The following is a 23,293-nucleotide window of genomic DNA, read 5'->3' as shown; positions in this document are numbered from 1 at the left end:
TGCGTGCCGCAATGAAGACCCAATGCAGCCAAAAATAAATAAATTTTTTAAAATATAAATAAATAAATTTAAAAAGTAGATGGCAGAATAGTATATGTGATATGATCCCATTTTTACAAATAAATGTCTAAAAATATTTGTGTGAATAGCTAAAAGTCTGGAATGAGATATAGATCAAACTACTCATAAGCTTATCTCTGGGAATAAGATTTCGGGAAACTCATGAAGGCCATATGGTTTGAATTTTTAAAACAAGCTTTATTGCTTTGAGAATCAAAATAATAATAATAATGAAAGTATTTCCATTTAGAAAAAACAATAATAATATGCAGTTAAAATATCAAAGAACTTTAAAAAATATATTTTGTCGTGTGTGGGAGATACTGCTTAATGGCCAACCCAACACTTCCATTCCCAGCCCTCTTCTCCTTTGCCTGCTGTCCACATAGAGGCTGGAAGGGTGACATGGGATGGCCATGTGATAGGTCTGGACAAACGAGACATAAGTGGAAGTCCAAAAGGAGGACAAATGTCACTGCCTTCTCCCGTTCCCCTTTCTTCCTGGCCTCACAAAGCGTCCCCTGGTGGAAAGAGGCCATTGCAAAACCATATGATGTGTGCTATGATAGCGAAGGGGCATCAGGTGAAGGCTTCATGGAGCGGCATGGGATCCAGACTGGGAGCTTGAAGCTGAACTTCCAGAGAAAGCTAATACCTAAGCTTGGCAGGGGAGCAGGTGGAGAGGAAAAAGGAAGAATGCCACAACAGAGGAAAATTGCCTTAGTTGCGGCATGCATGTGGGATCTAGTTCCCTGACCACGGATCGAACCCAGGCCCCCTGCATTGGGAGTACAGAGTCTTATCCACTGCGCCAGAAGGGAAGTCCCTGGGACCTTGTTAATCCAGTGTGAGCTACGGACCAACATCATCAGCATCACCTGTGAGCTTTTAGACATGCAGACTCTCAGGTCTCAGTCCTATTTAATCAGAATCTACATTTTAACAAGGTCCCTAGGTGGTTTGTATGAATATTAGAGCTTGAGAAGGACTGGTCAGACACAGGTTCTCAAACTTACCTTCATGTTGGAATTACAGGGGGAGATTTAAAAACTACCAATGCCTGGCGTGGCGGAGGGATCGACTGGGAGTTTGGGGTTAGCAGATGCAAATTATTATATATAGAATGGATAAACAACAGGTCCTACTGTATAGCACAGGGAACTATATTCAATATCCTGTGATAAATCATAATGGAAAAGAATATGAAAAAGAATGTGTGTATATATATATATGTATAGAATGTGTGTATATGTATATGTATAACTGAATCACTTTGCTGTACAGCAGAAATTAACACAACATTGTAAATCAACTATACTTCAATAAAATACTTTTTTTTTTTTTTTTTTTGCTGTACGCGGGCCTCTCACTGTTGCGGCCTCTCCCGTTGCGGAGCACAGGCTCCGGACGCGCAGGCTCAGCGGCCATGGCTCATGGGCCCAGCCGCTCTGCGGCATGTGGGATCTTCCCGGACCGGGGCACGAACCCGTGTCCCCTAACATCGGCAGGCGGACTCTCAACCACTGCTCCACCAGGGAAGCCCTAAAATACATTTTAAAATACTAAAAAAAAAAAAAAAAAAAAAGCCCCAACAGAGGAAAATTGAGTCACCATATTCTCAAAGAGCAGCAAATTGAGGATTCCGGATGGGATCACATTTTCTGCACATGTGTATGTTTCTTCCTTGAAGCAAGATGTGTTCAGCTGTAAATTGTAAAAACCCTGAATCACAGTGGGTGTTTCATTACTTCACAAGGGAAAAAGTTGGCAGGTCGGTGTTTACGGGGCTGGTGCAGGAGCCCTACAGCGTGTGTGTTCTGAGTCCATTTCTTCCATGGTTTTTCCCTCACGGTCACAACATGGCTGCCTCAGCTGCACGATCCAAAGAAGGAAGTAGCAGAACAAGCAGGTAGGGCAGCAGGAGAAGGTGTGCCTTCCACCCCTCTTTCCTGTTACAGGTGGGAAATTTCCCACCCCTGCCCCAAAGATTTCCCCTTTGTCTCATTGGCCAAACTGGGTCACATGATAGTCTCTATCTATAATGGAGGCTGGCAAAACAAGTCTTGGACTTTCCAGCCCTTAAGGTAGGTAAAGCAAGGACAAAGCAGGGGTGGAAATTGGTGTGGTAGACAACAGCTCTCTGCTCTCTGCCCCTGCCTGGATGAGGGACAAGCTGCCTAAGACTTCTTAAGCTGGGCCCCAGTCCCACCTCCAAACTCCTTGCCTCCCAGGACTCTGATTAATGACCCAGCCTGGCTCCCAGAGGATCAGCCTAGCATGATGCCCAGACCTGGCTTTTCCTTTATTCCAGGAGTCCTCAGTTCTGGGCTGCCTGTGTCCACCAACACATCCTCCAGCTGCTCTAAATATTGTCTCCCATCCTTGTTTTAAGACGTGGCTAATAGCTCCTATTCTGTGCATTAGTCAGGGTTCTTCAGAGAACAGAACCAATAGAATGTGGAGAGAGAGAGAAAGAGAATTATTTTAAGGAATTGGCTCATGCCATTAAAGAGGCTGGCAAGTCCAAAATCCACAGGGTGGGCTGGCTGGTTAGAGACCCAGGATGAATGCATCATCTCCTCCTTTGGATTCCCATGGAACAGTGTATTTTCTAGTGGAGTGGGCTGGGAGAGCAGACTATTTAAAAGCAGGGGCTTTGGAGGTAGTCAAGAGAATCCCCCAGCTAACTGCAGGACCTTGGAGAAAACTCGGATTTTCTGAGCCTCAGTTTCCTCATCTGCAACCTGGGGGAAATAATAGTATTTACCTCACAGGGCTGTGGTGAGAATTATTTGAGATGATGCATTATACAAAGAACACAGCATAGTATACAGAAGACGGTAGCTGCTCAACAAATTGTGTTACCTCCTATCCTGTGAGCCAGAACTGGGACATCGTGCAATCTTAAAGTCACGGGGAAAACAGCCAAGTTGGGTTCCTTGGAGCAGCCCCAGTGGGGTGGGAAACTGCTGCATCTGTCTGGGGACTCCAGCCCTGAGACCTTTCTGATGCTTCTCTTGAGGCTCAGAGCACATCACGGTCAGGAAGTGCACCCCACGCATCCCAACCACAGTCTAAGGTGCCCTACCGCAAACCCAGAGCCACCTCAGAGCGCAGGACGGAGACAAGAAATAACTGATGACAAAACCAGTGGGTTTCATTGGAATTTTTTGCAGACCACTTCAGTAAATATTATCGCTATACCATGTCATTCGTTATGTTCATTGCCGCAAAATTTTTGTGTTTTTTTTTTCAATTTTAAGCTGTCAGACTCGGCAGAGATTACTCATCCAAAGATGAGTAATCTCTCTCTCTCTCTCTCTTTTTTTTTTTTTTTTCTATTTTGGTCAAATAGCGATTTGGGTTTCCTCAGAATGAGAAACTTCTTCTGGCTTCCTTTGATAGATGGTTCTTACCTATTCAGAGCAAGGAGGAATTTGAGGCCATCAGATCCCAAAGCCCTCTTGCATGGTAAGCAGCCTACCAGTAATAATGACGACGTCTTCTATGATCAAAGTGCTTAGCTTCCAAAGGGCTTCAGATTTTTAGTACAGAACTGGAAACTTTCAGAGCTGGAAGAGTTTGCAAATGTCATCCCAATCTGTTGGGTGGCCAACCATGGATTGCCTCACTTTACAGTGTATGAAGGGTGTCAGTTCTCTATTAAAACCCTCCAGTGACTGCATTTCATTTAGGATGAAATCCACATGCCTCATCATGACCTTGCACCAATACCATTTCCAGCCATGGTCCCTCCCCCTCCTACACTCAGCCATGATGAACTTCCTCGTGTTCCTTGCCAAGGCCAAGCGTGTCCCTTCCTTGGGGCATTTGCACCTACTGCTCCTTCTACACGGGACACTTCTCCCCCTTATCTTCATAATCCTGGCTCAGCTCAAATGTCACAATACCTCAGAAAAACTTTCTCCAACTGCCTTAAACAAAGTACCGCTCCCAGTCACGTTCAACTACATTACCCTGCTTTGCTTTTCTCATAGCAATTCTCTTTAGCTAAAATTATCTGGCTTGTTCATTGTCTTTTTATGCCTTCTAGCATGTCAGATCTTTGTCTATCTTGTTCATCACTGTATCCCAGAGTTAACTCAGTGCCTGACACATTGTAGGTCCAGTATATCATGTGTTGAAAGAATGAATGCATTTAATATTCATTCCTTTTTTCATGTGAGCCTCATCCAAACCCTTTGAGGCAGAAGTTACTGTTACTCTTATTTAATGGTGAGTTGACATGGTTGAAATAAAGACACCTTTACAGATATCCAAGAAATGTATAGGTAACCCTTCAGTAAAAGGTCATAAAATGAATATCCGTCCATGTTTTCTAAATGATTAGCCTCAGTTTTGTAAACCATAAAAACTGTAATTCTCAGACCATTATATCAGAAGAACAAGAATGTTTCTGAATGCTTGTAATCTGTATTTTGATTAAGGATCCTACAGTGGATTTTGAAAGGTTTTATTTAGACTATGTGTGAACTTCACACATGTTAACTAATAAAACCGAATGTTTTTTAATGTGTTTTAAAAAAAAAACAAAAAAGCCTATTTCCTAAGTGGGCTTAGAGATGCAAACTGATTCCCAAGGCCCCGTATCTAGTTATTCATTGCTTTGTAATAAACCACCCCAGAGCTTACTGGTATAAAACAACAAGAATATGTCGTTTCGGTTTTGTGGGTTGGCTGGGTGGGTCTTCTGCTGGGCCTGCCTGAGCTCACCCATATGGCTATAAGAGCGGGGACAGCTGACCCTCTTCCTCCATGTGGTCCTTCAGATGTCTTCGCAGCCTGGTGGCCTCAGGGCCTTATCCCAAGAGAGTGAAATCCGAAGCACCAAGGTCTCTTAAGGCCTCGCCTCAGAAATGGCACAGAATTACTTGCTCTGGGTTCTAGCCATCAAAGGCAGGCCCAAACTAGGGGAAAGGACATGGACTCCACTCAGTGGGAGGGGCTGTCACATTGCAAAGGAGCCAGGGCCACACTGTGGCCATCTTTGAAAATCTGTCACAGATAGTTAAGGGCTGGAACCAGCTTGACTGAAGCTCTGACTCAGCAAGGAAGACCAAGGGACCATGATTACCCGTGACTCCGCAAATCTAAATGGCCTAAATCAAATTTACCTCTCACTCACATTACGTGTCCACCAGGGGCTGGTTGGGCTTCCGAGACTTCACTCTGGGACCCAAAGTAAGGGAGCAACCTCTTCCTGGCATATCTCCTGAACAGAGCCAGTCTCGTGACACACGGGAAAGGGAAATGACAAGGACTCACTGGCCCAGAGCCTCTGCACAGAAGTGACACAAATCACATCCACCAATACATCAGTGGCCAATCAGGCCACAGACATTTCCTCCTCTCCTGGGAGGGGCACTGAATATGGGTGGACAATAATCTCATCTGCATGGAGCCCATTTTCCTCTTCAGATCCTTTAAAAAAAAATATCCTTCACAGAGCCAAAATCTGTCTCATTCTATTTCTACTGTTGGTCCAAGTGCTGCTGTCTCATCTGCTCCCTCTGCCCACAGAGCAGAGAGAAAAAGGTCACTGGAGCCGTTTCTTCTCCAGGACGCACATCCCAGCCCTTCCAGCCACCCAGTGCAATAACCTGCCACAGCCTCCCATTGCTCCAAAGTCCTACCTGTGTCCTTATAAGCCCCCCACGGTCCGATTCCTGCCGGCCTGCCAGTCTGCACTCCATGAGTGCCCCAGGCTGTTTGATGCCTTGTGCGGGTCTCCATGCTGTTTCCTCTGCCTCTGTGGCCCTTCCACTGTGAAATGTTTTCCTTTTAAGATCTGCCTCGAAAACCACTCCTCTCTGAAGACAATTTTTGTTTCCTTTGGCAGGGTCAACCAACTTTTCCTTTTTCTAAACCTCTTCATTATAGCATCTATTCATTCACTCGTTTGACCAACACTTTTTGATCATTTATGACTGCTCCAGGCTCTGAGGAGACACAGGAATAATACAAACAAGGTCCTTGCTCCTTCCCTCGTTCCATTCTGGTGCATTAAAGCAGGCGATAAGCACATAAACAAATGAATAAAAAAATAATTTTAGACAGTGATACGTGTTTTCATTACAATAGAAAAGGGATGGTAGGAAAAACCCAGTGGCATGGAGGTGACTGCTTTAGGTACGATGATCAGGCTTCGTGGCCTCTTTGATATTTGGGCAGCCGTGGGAAGATGTGGGGAAGAGCATTCCCGGCGGAGGGAACAGCCAGTGCAGATGGCCTGTCGTGTGGTCCAGCTTGGCCTGTTCTGGGCACGAGGAGGAAGCTACTGCTGCTGAGGCACACAGAGGGAGGAGGAGGATGGTGAGACATGAGCTCAGAGAGGTGGGCCGTGGCCAGATCACGTTGATGGTGAGAAGAAGCTTGGATTTAATTCCAACGACAACAAGAAGTCCTGGAAGGGTTTTCATCAGGGGGGTGGAGAGGCGCGATCTGATTTATACTTTTTTGAGATGACCTATATTGCTTCGTGAATTGCTGGTGAATAAGAGTAGAGGCTGCAAGACCAGCTTGGAGGCTCTTGCTGTCATTCCAAGATGCTGGTGACCTGGATGCACAGCCTTCAGCAGCCTCCCGGAAGCTGTGATCTCATAGGTCCAGGGAACTGTGACCTTAGTCTCTGCATCTCAGCACACACATAGCACAGGGTGGGCCCAAAGTCACAGAATGACTTAGGATGCTGTGTCAATCATCAGTAGCACATGCCTGAAACCGACACTCAGCAGAACCAGCTCCCTTTCCCTCTCCTTTGTCAAGCTCCTGCTGAAACTCCCCTCCAGGTATCCTATGGGGCAGCCCATCTGACCACCTGCCTCGCTTACTCTGGGTTAGCAAGCCAGGCCTGGCACGCCCCTCGCCATCCTGCCCACCCAGGCTCTGCTCCACCGAGGTCTGCGTGGTTAGCACAGCAGCCTTGACATCTTGATGTTTAAGAGAGGTTTCTCCCATTAGCCTCCATGTTTTCATCTGGAAGGTGGGTGTTATTTTCCCTACCCCAAGAGCCCCTTTTCCCAAGACCCTCCTCTCCCTACCTCTTCTCTCTCTCCGTCTATCCATTCAGCTGGAGCAAATACACCCTGGGGGTTTCTGAAGCTCTACTGATTTTTTTTTTTTTTTAAATTAATAACCCCTGAACTGATTTCTCTGTGCCTTAAGCCTCAGGGCCCTCTGTCTTTCCAGACTTCAGATCCCAGAATTATCCAGACTTTTCCCTTGAAACTAGTTCTTTCTCTCTCTTCTAGCTTGATTCCAGGTGGCTAGGAGCTGGGCACCCAAGGGAAGGGGTGCCACCTGACCCCGTGGGTCTAGCCCTCCCGGGGCAGGCCTTCCAGCTATGGGCAGAAGCCAGCCCTGGGCCACAGAGGGAAGTCCCCTTCCACTCGGCCGGTTACTGCACAGCTGGAAGCTGGCTCCCAGGCCAGGCAGTGGGGGGAGTGCGGGGAGTGGGCGGGAGGGAGGGGGGAAAAAGCCAGAGAAATAGGGGGCAGCCTGACAGAAAGAAAGGCAGAGGGAAAGTGTCAGAGCCAGAGAGAGAAGGAAAAAAGGTCCAGGAGAAAGGAAAAGAGAGGATGTGGGAGAGCGTGCGGGGAGGAAGAAAACCCAAGGAAGAGAGAATGTGAGTGTGTGTGCGCCGCGCGCACGGAGTGGGAGAAAGAGAGGAGAGAGGAGGAGAGAAAGAGACTTGGAGAGGGAAGGAAGGGAAGGAGCGGTTGGAAGCCAGGAGGAGCGAGCTGGAGGCGGAGACGAGGAAGTGGGGGCGAGGCGCAGGGCGCGGGCGGGGCGCACCGCCAGCTCCATCCCTGGCCGGAGCGCAGCCGGCGCGGGCGCTGGACAGAGGCGAGCCGGAGCGGAGCCACTTCAGCGGCAGCAGCTCCAGGTAGCGCCGCCGCCGCCTCCCCGCGGGGCCTGAGCTCGGGGTGGGGTCCCCTGGAGGGCGCTGGTGAGGAAGGGGGGCCGCCTCGGGCGGCTGCCCGGTTCCCCGCCGCCGTCTTGACTCTGACCCCGCGTTCGAACCCCGGCCCCTCCGCGCGCGCTGACTGTGCCTGACCTTGGGAAAGTCGCTCCGCTGGCGAGCCTCAGTTACCTTCTGTGACTCGCGGGGCCGGGGGCGGGGGGTGGCGCCCTGGGACGCCTTGCGAGCGCGGGATGCAATCCTGGTCGGCCTGCGGCAGTGACTCTGGGCGCGGGGTCGGGTGGATGTGCGCTCAAACCCCCTTGGGGGTGGATTTGGAAAATCCACTTTCGCCGAAATAGCCCCTGTTTTGTTCCCGGGTCTGGGCGCTGGCGTGTTCCCAGGGCCATGTGTCTGTGGGCACAGGGCACGACTTTCTGCTTAAGGAAAGCAGGTAGGGCGCAGGGGGTGGGCGGGGAGGAGACCCCTAGCTCCTCAGGCAGCCTTCGTCCTCCTGGATGCCCGATGCCCGGGGGGCTGGAGCTTCCAGGATGAGCCAGGCAAGTGGCCTCGGCTTAGCGGCTTGGAAATCCAATTGTGCCTCTTAAGTAGTACAGCTGACCTTGAGCGTGGGAGCCTCAGTTTCCTCCCCCATGAAAAGGACCATGTTAACGCCGCCTTTGGTTGTGAGGGTAAGGAGGTGGGGCGGGGGGAAAGTACCTGCGGGTTGTGGTATTCCCCAGTGGCAGCTGTCATATCCTAACTCGCGTGGCCAGAGTCCTGGCGATGGTTGCCTCCTGGGAACTCACTTGTACGTGCCAGGTCCTCTCTGGTCTCCTTTGCCAGAGATGGTTAGTGGTCCAGCTGGGCATGAAGCCGGGCCCAGAGAATGGGGGGCGGTGGTGTCAGGGGTCCCACTCCCCAACTCAGACGTACATCTTGGTGGTTCTTTTAGACATGAGATCTTTGAGATGACAGCTTATGTCCAGTAAAGCCTCCTGGCTGAATCTCACCAAGCCTCAGTTTCTTTATTTGTGATAGAAAGTTAGGAATTCCTCTCTATTCATGAGTTTCCTGTTGCTGGAGGTTATGAAAGGCAATTAGTAAATTAGATTTATTGACATCTCTAGCTTGAGATATGAGGAGATTGAATAGAATGAGAAAAGAACACTTCTCTTGCACCTGCCCCGTGAAGGTCTGGTACTCAAAGCATTATGTATACAGTATTGGCTGTAGTCATCATGATAATCATGGAAGCCGGCGCCATTCAACCCCAATTTACAGATAAGAAAATCAAGGCTCACAGGGTCTGTGATTTCCACAGGGTCACACTGGTGGGATGTGCCTGCCCTGGGATTGGCCCCAGTTCTGCCTGACTGTAGAGTGCTTCTCATAGGACCAAACCACCCCCAAAATATGACTGTGAATGGTGTTCCTGGCACCTGGTTAGTTGGTTTCTTGTTAAACATGTAATAGGAAGAGCTGCTACATAATCACTGGAGAAAGTGGGTCTGAAGGCTGCCAGTGGGGTGGGGGGTGCCTTTGTCAGGTGATTTCTCTCGGGGTCTGGAAGCAAGGAAGGTCACGACTCAACACCACATAGGAAGCAGACACCAGGCTGACTCACTCCAGCCCACCAACTTCTCTTCCTTCCTCTACCACCTTGTCCCAGTTCACCTCACCTCAATTAACCTTAGCCTAGACTTCTCTGGGCTGCAAGAACAATTTCTGCATCCTCCCCTGATGACTAATGCAACTGACCCTACCAGCTGATGTGTCCAATGAGAAAAGAAGGCCAGCTGATGTCCGTCTCCACTAAGGCCCCCAGAGAAAGGGAAACAGGATTAAGTCCCAATCCCAAGGATTTAGCTCAGCTTAGGGAGAAAGTCTCTGGTGATGGGAAAATGGACTCCTTGCTATGGGAAAATGGGTGTCCCAGCAGGCTGGAGAGGTTCCTTTGCCAAAAATGTTTTAAGAGAAGAGGAGGACATCCAAACAAAAGGATGGAAATATGGACAAAGGCTCTTTCAATTGGAAAGATATTCATCAACAATCAGAGAGCACCTAAATGTCTGATAGTAGGAGATAAATTAAATAAACTATGGGACAGCCATGTGGCTACTAAAAATGGACAGTTCTTTTTTTTAATGATAAATTTTATGTTATGTCTATTTTACTACAATATTAAAATAAAAAACAAACTTGAATGGTCACCCATCTCAGGCTAAAAGCCTAAATTCTTTTTTTTTTTTAAATTATAGTTGATTTACAATGTTGTGTTAATTTCTGCCATACGGCAAAGTGATTCAGTTATACATATACATATATATGCATTCTTTTGTTAATATTCTTTTCCATTATGGTTTATCACAGGCTATTGAATATAGTTCTCTGTGCTATACAATAGGACCTTGTTGCTTTTCCGTTCTATATATAACAGCTTACATCTACTAACCCCAACCTCCCACTCCATCCCTCCCCCAACCCTCTCCCCCTTGGCCACCACCAGTCTCTTCTCTAAGAAAGAATGGACAGTTCTTAGTGGATGGGGACACGCTTATGCTTATGCATATGCGTATACATGGCATAGTCACAAGTTGGTGACAAGCACATAAAAAAGACTGGAAGGAGATAAGCCAAATGGTGTTAACAGTGTTTGCCAGGGGGAGATTTATGCTTTCTTTATAATTTTTGAACTTTCCAGATTTTATGCAATGAACATATACTATAATAATTAGCAGACATAGAACTGTCTGGCTTCTAATGACAATATACCCCACCCTCTCCCACCTCCTCCTGGCCAACACCCAGGACAGGGCTGGCGCATGGTTGCTTGATAAGGACACCTCTGTGTTGAGGTCTGGCGGGCACCTTAGGAGGAAGAAGGAGTACTAAAATTTTAATACCACTAATATCTGGCATTGGTTATGTTCTTACTGTGTGCTCGTGATAACCCTATGAGGCAGGTACTCTCAATAGCCCATTTTACAGAGAAGAAACCAAGATTCAGATACCTTCAGCCACTTGCCTAGTGTCACACAGGATTCAAGCCCAGGCCATCTAAATTCAGAGTCTGCATTCCTAGCCAGAGTCAGGAAGTGTCAACAGACTCCATTGGCTGACATTTTAGTACCTATTACAGAAACCCTGGGGGACGCAATGCATCTCTGCACTTTATAGGTAAAGAAATGGCTCAGGGAATTCCCTGGTGGTCCGGTGGTTAAGACTCGGCACTTTCACTGTGGGTCCCGGGTTCGATCCCTGGTCGTGGAACTAAAATAATAAATAAATAAAGATGGCAGCATCAACAACAATGTTCATAACAGCACTATTTACAATAGCCAAGACATGGAAGCAACCTAAATGTCCATCAACAGATGAATGGATAAAGAAGATGTGGTACATACATACAGTGGAATACCTACTCAGCCATGAAAAAAAATATATATATATATATATATTTATATATCTCTCCTAATGGTTCTGTTTCTCTTCTCTGAAGAACTCTGACTTATACTTAGCATGTCAGAAATGGAACTCCTGTCCTTCCCCGAAGTCTGACCTACCTGCTCTCTTATTCATCTCAATTCATTGGCAACTCCATCCTTTTGGTTGCCCAGACTGAAAATCCCAGAGCCGTCCTTTTCTTTTGTATTTATTTAAAAAAATTTTAATCAATTTTTTAAGTTGTTGCAGTGTTGTGTTGGTTTCGGGTGTGCAGCAAAGTGATTCAGATACCTATATGTACATGTGTTCTTTTTCAGATTCTTTTCCATTGTGGGTTGTTACGGGATATTGAGTATGGTTCCTGGAGCCATCCTTAAAAGTTCTCTTTTTCTCATATATCACATGCAATGCATCATCAAATACCATTGGCTTTATCTTAAAAATATGTCCAAAGTTACAGACTGGGAGAAAATATTTGCAAATGATGCAGCTGACAAGGACTTAATTTCCAAAATATACAAACAGCTCATACAACTCAATAACAAAAAAACAACCTGGACTTCCCTGGTGGCTCAGTGGTTAAGAATCTGCCTGCCAATGCAGGGGACGTGGGTTTTATCTGGTCTGGGAACATCCCACATGCCATGGAGCAACTAAGCCCGTGCACCACAACTACTGAGCCTGCGCTCTAGAGCTCGTGAGCCACAACTACTGAGCCCGCGTGCCACAACTACTGAAGCCCGCGCACCTAGGGCCCATGCTCCACAACAAGAGAAACCACCACAATGAGAAGCCCATACACTGCAATGAAGAGTAGCCCCTGCTCGCCACAACTAGAGAAAGCCCACATGCAGCAATGAACACCCAACGCAGCCAAAAATAAATAATAAATTTATTAAAAAAAATCCAGTCAAAAAATGGGCAGAAGACCTAAATAGACATTTCTACAAAGAAGACATACAGATGGCCAATAGGCATATGAAAAGTTGCTCAACATCACTAATTGCTAGAGAAATGCAAGTCAAAACTACAGTGAGGTACCACCTCACACCAGTCAGAATGGCCATCATTAAAAAGTCCACAAATAACAAAGGCTGGAGAGGGTGTGGAGAAAAGGGAGCCCTCCTACACTGTTGGTGGGAATGTAAATTGATACAGCCACTATGGAGAACAGTATGGAGGTTCCTCAAAAAACTAAAAATAGAGTTGCCATATGATCCTGCAATCCCATTGCTGGGCATATATCTGGAGAAAACTATAATTCGAAAAGATACATTCACCCCAATGTTCATTGCACTATTTATAATTAGCCAACCTAAATGTCCATCGACAGATGAATGGATAAAGAAGATGTGGTACATATATACAATGGAATACTACTCAGCCATAAAAAAGAACAAAATAATGCCATTTGCAGCAACATGGATGCAACTAGAGATTATCATACTAAGTGAAGTAAGGCAGACAGAGAAAGACAAATACCACACGATATCACTTACATGTGGAATCTAAAATATGTCACCAATGAATGTACCTACGAAAAAGAAACAGACTCACAGACATAGGGAACAGACTTGTGGTTGCTGGGGGCATGGGGAGAGGATGGAGTGAGAGTTCGGGGCTAGCAGATGCAAACTATTGTATATAGAATGGCTAAACAACAAGGTCCTACTGTATAGCACAGGGAACTACATTCAATATCTTGTGATAAACCATAATGGAAAAGAATATGAAAAAGTATGTATGTGTATGTATAACCGAATCACTTTGCTGTACAGTAGAAATTAACACAACATTGTAAATCGACTATACTTCAATTAGAAAACATTTTTGAAATGTCAAAAAAAAACAAAAAGATCCTACAAGCCGCATGGCATGGCCAAAAAAAAGAAAAAAATAATTAAATTATTTTTTTTTTGTTTTAAAGAAAAGAAATGGCACAGCAGTGACCTCCAAAGTGCCAGGCTTTGTGCTGGATGCTGGGGACCCAAAGGTACATGAGGTGCCCTCCCTACACGGGTGTGGGGAAGAGTGGTGTGTAAACAGTGTCCTCAGGGCTTTCATGCAGGTGGGGTTGTTTAGGAAACTGTGGGACCTCAGAGGACAAAGGGTGAAGGCTCCCCAGACAAGATGATATCTGAAATGCTTCTGAAAGGATAAGCAGGAATCCACCAGGTGAGTAAGAGAGGTTAGAACAGTGATTTTCAGCGGGGCACAGTTTGGTCCCCAGGGACATTTGTCAATGTCTGGAGCTATTTTTGATTGTTACAACTGGGGTGGGGGGCTGTGCTGTCATCTAGTGTGTAGAGGGCAGGTGTGCTGCTAAACATCCCACAATGCCGCCGTGACAGAGAATTAACCTGTCCAAAATGTCAACCACGCTGAGTGGAGAAACCCTGGCTCAGAAGAGAAGGGCCTTCCTGAACCATGGATAGTTACTAAGTGCCTCCTTTGAGCCTGTGATTGCATTACTGGCTGTCTGGCCTCCCTGCTGCCCCTCTCTCCCCACCACCAACCAGAGCGGTCTCTTATTTTAAAACATAAAAGCTGTAGAGAGATATAAATCGCATGTCAGAAAATTCACTCCCTTAAATTATACAAGTCCGTTGCTTTGGGTATATTCACAGAACTGTACAACCATTACTGCGCTCTAATTCCAGAACGTTTTCATCACCCCAAAAAGAAACTTTGTAAACATTGGCCGTCACTCCCTAGCCACCCCTGCTCCCACCCAACCACTGATCTACTTTCTCTCTTTGTAGAGGTGCCTGTTCTGGACATTTCATACCCACGGAATCATACGGTATGTGGCCTTCTGTGTCTGGCTTATTTCGCTTAGCATAATGCCCTCAAGGTTCATCTATGTTGTAGCGTGTGTCAGTACTTCATTGTGTTTCTATGGCCCAAATGATATTCCATTGTATAGATACACCGCATTTTATTTATCCATTCATCAGTTGGTGGCTGTTTGGGTTGTTTCCACTTTTTTGGCTACTATGAATAATGTCGCTCTGAACATTTGTGTACAGGTTTTTGTCAGGACATACATTTTCATTTCTTTGGGGTACATACCTAAAAGGAGAATTATTAAGTCATATGATAACGCTATGTTTAATCCTTTGAGGAACTGTCAGAGTGTTTTCCAAAGCAGGGTTCCCATTTTACATTCCCACCAGCATTGTCTGAGGTTTCCAGTTTCTCCACACCCTCACCGATGCTTACGACCTGATGTTTGGATTCTAGCCATCCTAGTGGGTGTGAAGCGATATCATTGTGGTTTTGATTTGCATTCCCCCGATGGATTATGAATTTGAACATCTTTTCGGGCGCTTATTGGCCATTTGTGTATCTTGTTTGCAGCACTGTCTATTCAGATCAGAATCATCTTTTGAAAGTTGGTTGCGTCCTTCCCTTACTTAGTCTGAAATGCAAACCCCATTAAGGTGTACAGGCCCTACAGGACTGGGCCTTTTCCCCACCTTCTACTGCATCTCCCCTCACTCACTCTGCTCTGGCCACACTGGCCTCGAAGCAGCAAGCTGGTCCCCATGCAAGACCTTTGCACGGTTGGTCGAAAGCTTGGTTGTTTCCTCTGCCCAGGTCATCATTTGCATAGCAGCTCTGGGGTCAGCCTCAGAAAGGGCTTCACTGTTCTTTCAAGGGGCTCCCTCCACCCCTAGGCCTTTTCTAGCACATCTCAAGGTTTCTTTTGATCGTTCTTTTTACTATCTGGTAAGATCCAGAGGAACTGGCCTCCCGTGTGACCCTGGGCAAGAGTATGCCCCTCTCTGGGTCCCAGATGCCCCCTCTGAAAACCAGAGGGGGCCGTATTGGCTGATCTCGTAGGGCCTTCTCAGCTCTGCCCTTCTTTGATGCTGGCTTCCCTGTGGCAGTGCTGCCAGGAGGGTGCAGGCTTGGCGCCGTGGCAGTGAGAGAGGGCTGTCTGGAGCCAAGTTGGTCACGGATCGGAACGGAGCAGGTGGCGTGACAGATTATCGCCAGCCCCGTGGGGACAGTCTCTAGGAGCATGTGGCAGCCTGGACCTGGTGCCCAGCCTCCTGGAACAGCAGGAAGAATTGTCAACAGCTCCAACAAGGTCTCCAGCTTGGCCACTTTCAGCTCTGGAGTCACCCACTTTTCCCGTGAGAATAATCTTCTAACTTCCAAACCCTCTCTGAGCACTAGAGCCATTCGGTCCCGGGGGCCTGCTTGTGCCTAGTCCTGGGCAGTGTGACACAGAGATGGATGAATGTGACACCTGCCAAAAGATTCCGGTGTAGTGGGGAAGGCAGACGTGTAACCCACGGTGGGACAGATGCAGCCCGGAAGCCATGAGCAAACCTCAGGGACTCCATTACCCACTGCCCTGGAGGGAATCAGGGGAGGATTCACAGAGCTGGATGTTCGGGTGGAATGGAGCGCGGCAGGTAGACAGAGGGTGTCCGGGTACTAAAGGTGGAGAAAGAGGTGTGCGGAGACACAGCTGCGAACCCTCCAGGTGCGCTCAGGGCATTCAGAACAATTAGGTTTCGCCTGAGGCGCCAGGGACCGTGGAAGGAGGTAATGGAGGATTCGATTTGCCAGGGCCCTGATCATGAAAAGCCTGCAATGCCGAGCTGAAGAGTTTGGACTTTGCCCTGTGGGCTGCAGGAGTCACGCAGAGATTTTAGGCTGAGGATAGAGGCGATCAGGTTGCACTTTTGAAAATGCCCTTTCTTCAGACAGCAAGGAGGCAGGTGGGGCTGAGGAGAGAGCTGGAGGCCAGGCACCTAATCGGGATGGCCTTGCTCTTGTCCAGGTGAGCAGGGGTAAAGGCTGAAATGCTGCAGCTGGAGAGAAGACAGCAGATCCAAAAGCTGTTTGGGAGGTAAAAGCATGGGAAGGAGATGGGAGAGTCTAAATAACGCACGACACGGGAAGAGCCGATGCCAGCCTCCCAGGGTCCCAGCTATGAGGAAGGAGGCGCGGGCGCTGCAGGAGCTGGTGCCTGAGTGTGGCATTTTCCGGGTGGCTGAGAGACAGGATAGAGGCCTCGGGAGAGGGTGATCCAGACCCAGGGGTCAGGATGTACAAAGGCACGGAGGTGTGAGAATGTCGAGAGTTAAGGAAAGGGTGAGGCTTTCTGGTTGACTGGAGCACAGAGGGTGTGATAGGAGGGGAGGGGAAACTGAGGCGGGGGAGGGCAGAAGGGGCAGAGACTCTGGCATCGGGAGGCTGTTAGATGCCGGAGCAGAAGTCCCGGCTACAGCACTATTAAACCATCACTTCCAGACGCAGAGCGCTCACTACCCCTGAGAGAGCCCATTGCTAGGGTTAGTCACCCCTCTCCTGGACTCCTTAGCAGACTTCCAGGGCAGAGATGGGTAAATGTCAGCCTGATCTTCAACCAGGAAGAAGGCAGACGCCGCCCCCCGAACAACTGACCAATGAATTTGGTCTAGGGCAGAATTCTCAAAGGCATAATGAAAGGTGGGAGGGTGGTTAGAGAAGCAAGGAAATCCTGGGGTCTGACCTTGCTCTGCGAGAATGCCGGGAGCGTGCCAAGATCATAGGCGGTAGCTGGTGGAGGACATGCGCAGGGAACTCTAAGATATTTTTTTTTTTTAAAAAGAGCCAACATTTAAAAATGAGGTTTCATTGAAAAGTTTGGATATTTTATTTTAAAGCCAGAAGAATTCACGTAAAAGCCGATTTCCAGCTTCTCTTGCAGAATGTGGTGATGGGGGGGCGCTGGGCCCATAATGATCACAGTGTCCACCCCTCTGGCCCAGGCATGCATCCTCTCTCTGGGTCACCAGGCCCGCACCCACACAGTCCCACAGAGGGTGCAGACAGTTCACACACAGCCCGCCTGGGTCAGGAGGCCTTTGGATCTGGGAGGCAGAAGCCGCCTCCTAACTTTCTCTTCCTTAGTGCCTTTCCCTTGCCCTGCATTCCCTCAACGGGGCCTAGGAGCATCCTTCTCAGGGGAGGCTCCATGGTAAAAATAGGGCTGGGTGGGGGTGGGGGGCAGCAGAGAGAGGGTTCTAGGACCTTATTTGACTTTTTGGAAGCCCTGCAATCCATCGCGCCTGTCAGTCACAACACACGCCCGTGAGCTCAGTCAAGTCCACAGTAAGACCCCAGCTGACTTCATTTGCCCCTGATTCATTCCCAGCACAGATTCCTTTGTTTAAGCAGCACCCTGTCCCCATTTGGGGAAATACTGCCTTTTTCGAAAGGTTTATTAGATAGTTAGGCCTTTTTCTTTTCACTTTATGATTAAATAAAACACTGATACGGTTCAGAAGTGCAACATACAAAGGCGCGTGGTGTACAATATACAAAAGCCCCCTCCACCCTGGCCCTGTCTGCCCTGCCCAAAGGAGGGGGTCAATTTTGCTATTTTGTTGTGATGTAGCTTTTCAGATTTTCTTTATCCGAAAACATATACACTTCATATATAAACACATGTCTATGTACATATGTATTCTCACCTTCGACATAAGGGGAGCACACAATTTTGCATCTTCGTGTTGATTTTTTTTTTTTTTTTTTTTTGCGGTACACGGACCTCTCACTGTTGTGGTCTCTCCCGTTGCGGAGCACAGGCTCCGGACGCGCAGGCTCAGCGGCCATGGCTCACGGGCCCAGCTGCTCCGTGGCACGTGGGATCCTCCCGGACTGGGGCACGAACCTGTGTCCCCTGCATCAGCAGGCGGACTCTCAACCACTGCGCCACCATGGAAGCCCCCTTCGTGTTGATTTTTAGTCCCTGTAGAATTCATTCTTAGTGTAGAAGATTTTGAATAAGGAGATGTAGAAGAAAACAGTAACAAATCATTGTACTACCATCCAAAGAAAACCACTATTACCATTCAGCCTACCCTTCTACACATATTTTTTTTTTTTTTTTTTTTTTTTTGCGGTACGCGGGCCTCTCACTGTTGCGGCCTCTCCCACTGCAGAGCACAGGCTCCGGACGCACAGGCTCAGCGACCATGGCTCACGGGCCCAGCTGCTCCGCGGCATGTGGGATCTTCCCGGACCGGGGCACGAACCCGTGTCGCCTGCATCGGCAGGCGGACTCTCAACCACTACGCCACCAGGGAAGCCCTACACATAAATTTTATTTGTTGTGTTTCTCCCCTGCAGGTTAACAGGGTAGGCGTAGTTACAGTCACCCTCTATATACAATCTGAATCCTGCTGTTTTATTACTTAAATATAAGCATTTTCCCTTATTTCATAGTTTCCAAAATGTGTTAGCAACAGCTCTAGTAATTCCATTACGGCATCATTTACTCAACTGTTCTTCTAGTTTTGACCGTGTAAAAGTCATTTGCAGTATTCACCTATCGTAAATAATAGCGAAACCTACAGTTTTGTATGTCTTTGGAGTTGTGTTGCGTGAGCACCTTCAGAAAGCCTGGCATCTGGAGCAGAAGCTGAGTAGCCATGAGTTGGTCCCCCAGGGCTGGTGGCTGGGGGGCTGGGAAAGCATAGCTGAGGGAGGGGATGTGGGTGAGGTCCTGGAAGGGGAAGGGACAAGGAGGCCAGTGGGCAGCTGCAGGAAGGCGGGTTCTGGGCCCAACATTGTGCTGAGTGCTTGTACATCCATAGAGTGTTCACACCCACTGAGGGCTTGGGAAGCGCTGGGGCTTCACACACATTTGCCCAGTTACTCCTCACAACAGTCAGATAATGTGAGGATTATTGTTATTTCCATTCTGCCAGGTGAGGAACCTGAGGTGGGAAGAATGCAAGCTGCTGTTCCCTACGGCTGCAGAGAGAAGCAATGCGGCCAGAATAGGACCCGGGTAGCTGGTTCTAGGAGCACCTTGCTCTTAACCCCCACAAGCCTCTCGACACCCTTGTGTAGTTGGGATTATTATCCCCACTGCTCAGGAAGAAAAACTGAGGCTCAAGGCAGAGCCACCCAGCGAACAGTACCTCCCTGGCAAGTAGCAGAGCTGGGATTTGAAACCGCAGCAGCTGCTGGAAAAGACCTGATTTTCATCAGGGTCCTGGAGGCTGAGATGGGGGTGGGGTGAGGGGTGCACTGGGAGGAGAAGCCTTCTGCCCCGAACTCAGACTCCGGGAGCCGCCCCTGTACTCAGACTCTTCCAGATGAAGATGTGTTTGCTTGGGTGCCTTCTCTCACAGGAGAGGAGGACAAGAAGACCAGAGAATGGCCATGGGGAGGGGAGGGACATTTACCGAGGAGCCATCGCGCCTCTAGCGCCATCCCCTTACCTTCACATTTCATCTTCCCAGCATCACATGCTGTGGTTTTATGCCCATTTACAGGTGGGAAAACTGAGCCTCCGACTGGTTCCGGGTTCCTCTCCACTACACGGTGTTATCTTCCTGGCATGAGCAAAATACTCCCTTAAATGTGGGGCAGGCAGTCCTGGGGGCCCTGAAGTGGACTTGGGTGGTCAGTGGCACAGATAACAACAGCCATCCAATCATACAGTGAACTGGGTTTTGCTTTTCGGTTCTCCTTTAGGCTTTCCTGTTTGTGTCAAAGAAAGTTATCAGTTAGGTGCTAATCTGTCTTTAATACCTTATAGCACAGCCTTTCTAATTAGGAGAGGGTTAGGAGGGCTTTTCAGGCAGCACTAGCTACACGGAATTTAACAGGATCGTCTGTGTTTCCACTGCCTTTATTTTCAGGGTAATCTATTTGAGGGAAAGTGATTCTGGTGGTTACTGTAATGATAAAACAATTCCGTTTGCAATTAATTCCATCACTTTAAAGAAAAATGTTAAGTACAAAATAGAACTGTGGGTTTGGCAAAAATCATGGACTTGGTACCTGAACGCATGAGGTTTGGGAAACACAGGAGGCTTAGGACAGGGTACACTGTTGGCAATTGGAAACTCAGAGGGCTCTTCCCGCCTCTGACCGGCTGTGTGGCCTCGGCCCAGGCATTCGGCCTCTCTGTGGCATCTTTGCCAAGTGGAGTAATAGTGACTCTGCCCTGGCGGTTCCACAGAGTTCTCCGGCAGGACTCAGGATGAGGTAATGAGCCTGTGGAGGGGCCATGGAAAGTGGGGGAGGGCAAAGAGGATTACATAAGATAACCAGTGTGTGTGAATGTTCCTGGCAAGCGTTAGCTGTTTGCTGTGGATATCTTTAAGGTGACCCAGCCGGCTTCAGGACTTTCGCCTTGTAAGAGCAAGCTGTACCCTGCTGGAAGGGCAACACCTTTCTGGAGTGAGTTTGGGGGAAAGAAGAACAGAGAGAAAGGAAGCTATGATGTTGCCGGGGGCGGTTCTGGTGCCCAGCTCTGCTGCCGCCACTGGTGGTGATGGAGGTGGTGGTGGTGATGATGGTAGTGATTTTGGTGACGGCAATACTGGCAGTGACAATGGCAATGGTGTGTCCAGTTGGAGGGCCTGAGGGCTTTTGTATCCATAGAGAAGCAACAACTCAGGAGCTCTGTGGGGCTGCCCGGAAGAAGGGACCTAGATGTGTTCTCTGGGCCTTCAGAGCTTTTCAGGAGCCTACAAAAATGTCTGCAAACTCACACACACACACACACACACACACACACACACGTACACACACAAATACCAGATCTAAAAGACAAAAAAGACCCCACAAAATTTCAAGTAATAATTGTTTAATTGGAAATTTATGACAGCTAGTCAGTGTCAGCTCATTATACTGAACAGCTAAATATGAACCCTATTTTCTATGGAATGTGTCCTATGGACATTACAATGCATTTATTATGCAGTATGGGGTATGCCTCCAGAAAAAGGAATACGTAGGGCTCTATAAGGTTTTTAAATGGCCATGACTGAGTGGCAAATAACTTGTAAGATAGTAAGCCCCCCATCGTTGGAAGTATGCAAGGCAATCAGGGATGACTGCCTCTCTGGGATGCTATAGAAGGGGTTCCTGAACACCAGATGACCACTGAGTTTTGTTTCTACCCAGAGCCCTCCTATTTTATTAGTTTGGGGGCTCCTGATTCTTTCTCTCCCACCCCCTCCAGACACACACACACACATCAAGTTGCTGGAGGAAACCTTTGAAATATTCTAAGCTTTTTTGCTGAGGAAACTGGGGGTACTAAACTAGTGGGAGGTAACATGGCAAGTCAGAGTCACACCAGGGACTCAAACTCAGGGTCCAAATTCCCAGCCCAGTGCCCTCTCCACCCCTCCCCTCCCCGCAGGGGAGTTTTGCCCCTGGGTGGCAGAGATTCAGACCCCCCTGCAAACATTGGCGATCCAGGGTCTCACCTCCCCCAGAAGAACCAAGGTAGAATTTTCATTTGGCCCTGTCCAACCCCTGCCCTGAAAAGTCCACCCCAGGTCTTTCCCACACTTGCCAGCCCACTGCTGGCCGTGGGCTTTGGCCAAGTTACAAAACAGCATAAACCTCAATTTCCTCATCTATAAAATGGAGATGAGTAATGGTGTCCATGTAAGAGGGTTGTTGCAGAAAGATTAAACTGGATAATATAAAATACTTAGAACATTGCCTACACTTTCCAAGCGCCCCATAAATAGGATATTATATTATGATGGTTGTTTTCAGTATGCATCAGTCAATCCAATAAATATTAATTTATTTAATAAATTAAGAGCCCCCATTAAGTGCCTGTCCAGGAACAAAAAATTGATCCTGGGGCTTCCCTGGTGGCGCAGTGCTTGAGAGTCCGCCTGCCGATGCAGGGGACGCGGGTTCGTGCCCCGGTCCGGGAAGATCCCACATGCCGCGGAGCAGCTGGGCCCGTGAGCCATGGCCGCTGAGCCTGTGCGTCCAGAGCCTGTGCTCCGCAACGTGAGAGGCCACAACAGTGAGAGGCCCGCGTACCGCAAAAAAAAAAAATTAAAAAATTGATCCTGGTCCTCACGATGCCTACATTCCACTTGGGAGAGAGATATAGGGAAGCAAGAAAAAAAGCCAAGAAAAGTTGTGCTCTGCAGAAATGGCAGGGATGTGATGGAAGGTCAAGGGAGCTGCTTTGGGGGTCAAGGAGGACCCCCTCCACAGAACTGATATTTGCTCCAAGGTGCCAACGTCCGCATCGGCAACAGATCACAGGCAGAGCCCCAAGGAGGAGAGCGCAGCATGTCCAAGGCACTGGGGCAGGGGCACTGTGGCCAGGTAGCCACTGAGTCCTGAGGGTAAGGTAGGAGGTCAGAGAGGTGGGGCACAGATCCCATGGGGCCTTGTGAGCCAGAGGGAGTGTGTAAAGGGACAGTGTGGGCGTGACAGAAGCAGGAGGGTGGTGCCGGGGACTGAAGGGAGTTGCAGGATGCCCGTCGGAAGCAAAAGTCCAGGCAAGAGATGGCGCTGGCTTGGACTAGGACCAGGACGGCAGCAACCAGGGAAAGTAGCCGCGTCCGAGATGTAGGTATTTCAGAGGCAGGATCCACTGGCTTGCCGATGGGTTGGATGCTGGGGATGAAGGAAAGACAGGAGTCCAGGACGATGCTTGAATATGTAGCCTGATCCCCTAGGTGGATGAAGGGGAGGCAGAGGCTAGACGAGAGACTCAGGGATCCTCCCTCAGTCCCAAGTTACGTGCACTTTGTGGCCACGATGTCCAGAATAGTCAAATCTAAAGAGCCAGAAAGCAGGTTGGTGGTTGCCAGGGACCAGGGAGAGAGAGTGATTGCTTAATGGCCGCGGAGTTTCCTTTTGGGGGTGATGAAAATGTTTTAAAAGCAAATAGAGATGGTAGTTACACAACGTTGTGAATGGACTGAATGCTACTGAATTGTACACTTTGATTTTACGTTATGTGCCTTTCACCTAAATTGAAAAAAAAATATGAAGGAGAAATAAAGACTCTCTTAAACAAGCAGTGACCGAGGGAATTTGTTGTCACCAGATGCGGCTTCAGGTTCCCACATCAGC

At 48.2% G+C, this 23,293-nt stretch overlaps 1 protein-coding gene across 4 annotated transcripts in view; it reads left to right on the top strand.

Moving 5' to 3' along the window:
* Positions 1-7,567: 7,567 nt before the first annotated feature.
* The window catches only part of HRH2 (histamine receptor H2), a 48,484-nt gene continuing 32,758 nt past the window's right edge, over positions 7,568-23,293 (top strand). For 2 of the 4 annotated variants that reach the window (XR_010942299.1, XM_067732805.1), the window contains exon 1: positions 7,568-7,966. The gene's annotated coding sequence lies outside the window, so the exon portion shown is untranslated. Of the gene's footprint in view, positions 7,967-13,355; positions 13,422-14,190; positions 14,232-23,293 lie in introns of all 4 variants that reach the window. The other 2 variants (XM_067732807.1, XM_067732806.1) reach the window with 2 other exon arrangements.

This window comes from Pseudorca crassidens, chromosome 3 (assembly GCF_039906515.1).
Source record: "Pseudorca crassidens isolate mPseCra1 chromosome 3, mPseCra1.hap1, whole genome shotgun sequence".
NCBI lineage: Eukaryota > Metazoa > Chordata > Mammalia > Artiodactyla > Delphinidae > Pseudorca > Pseudorca crassidens.
Note: the sequence above shows the minus strand (reverse complement) of the source record. Positions and strands in the feature narration are given on the sequence as shown.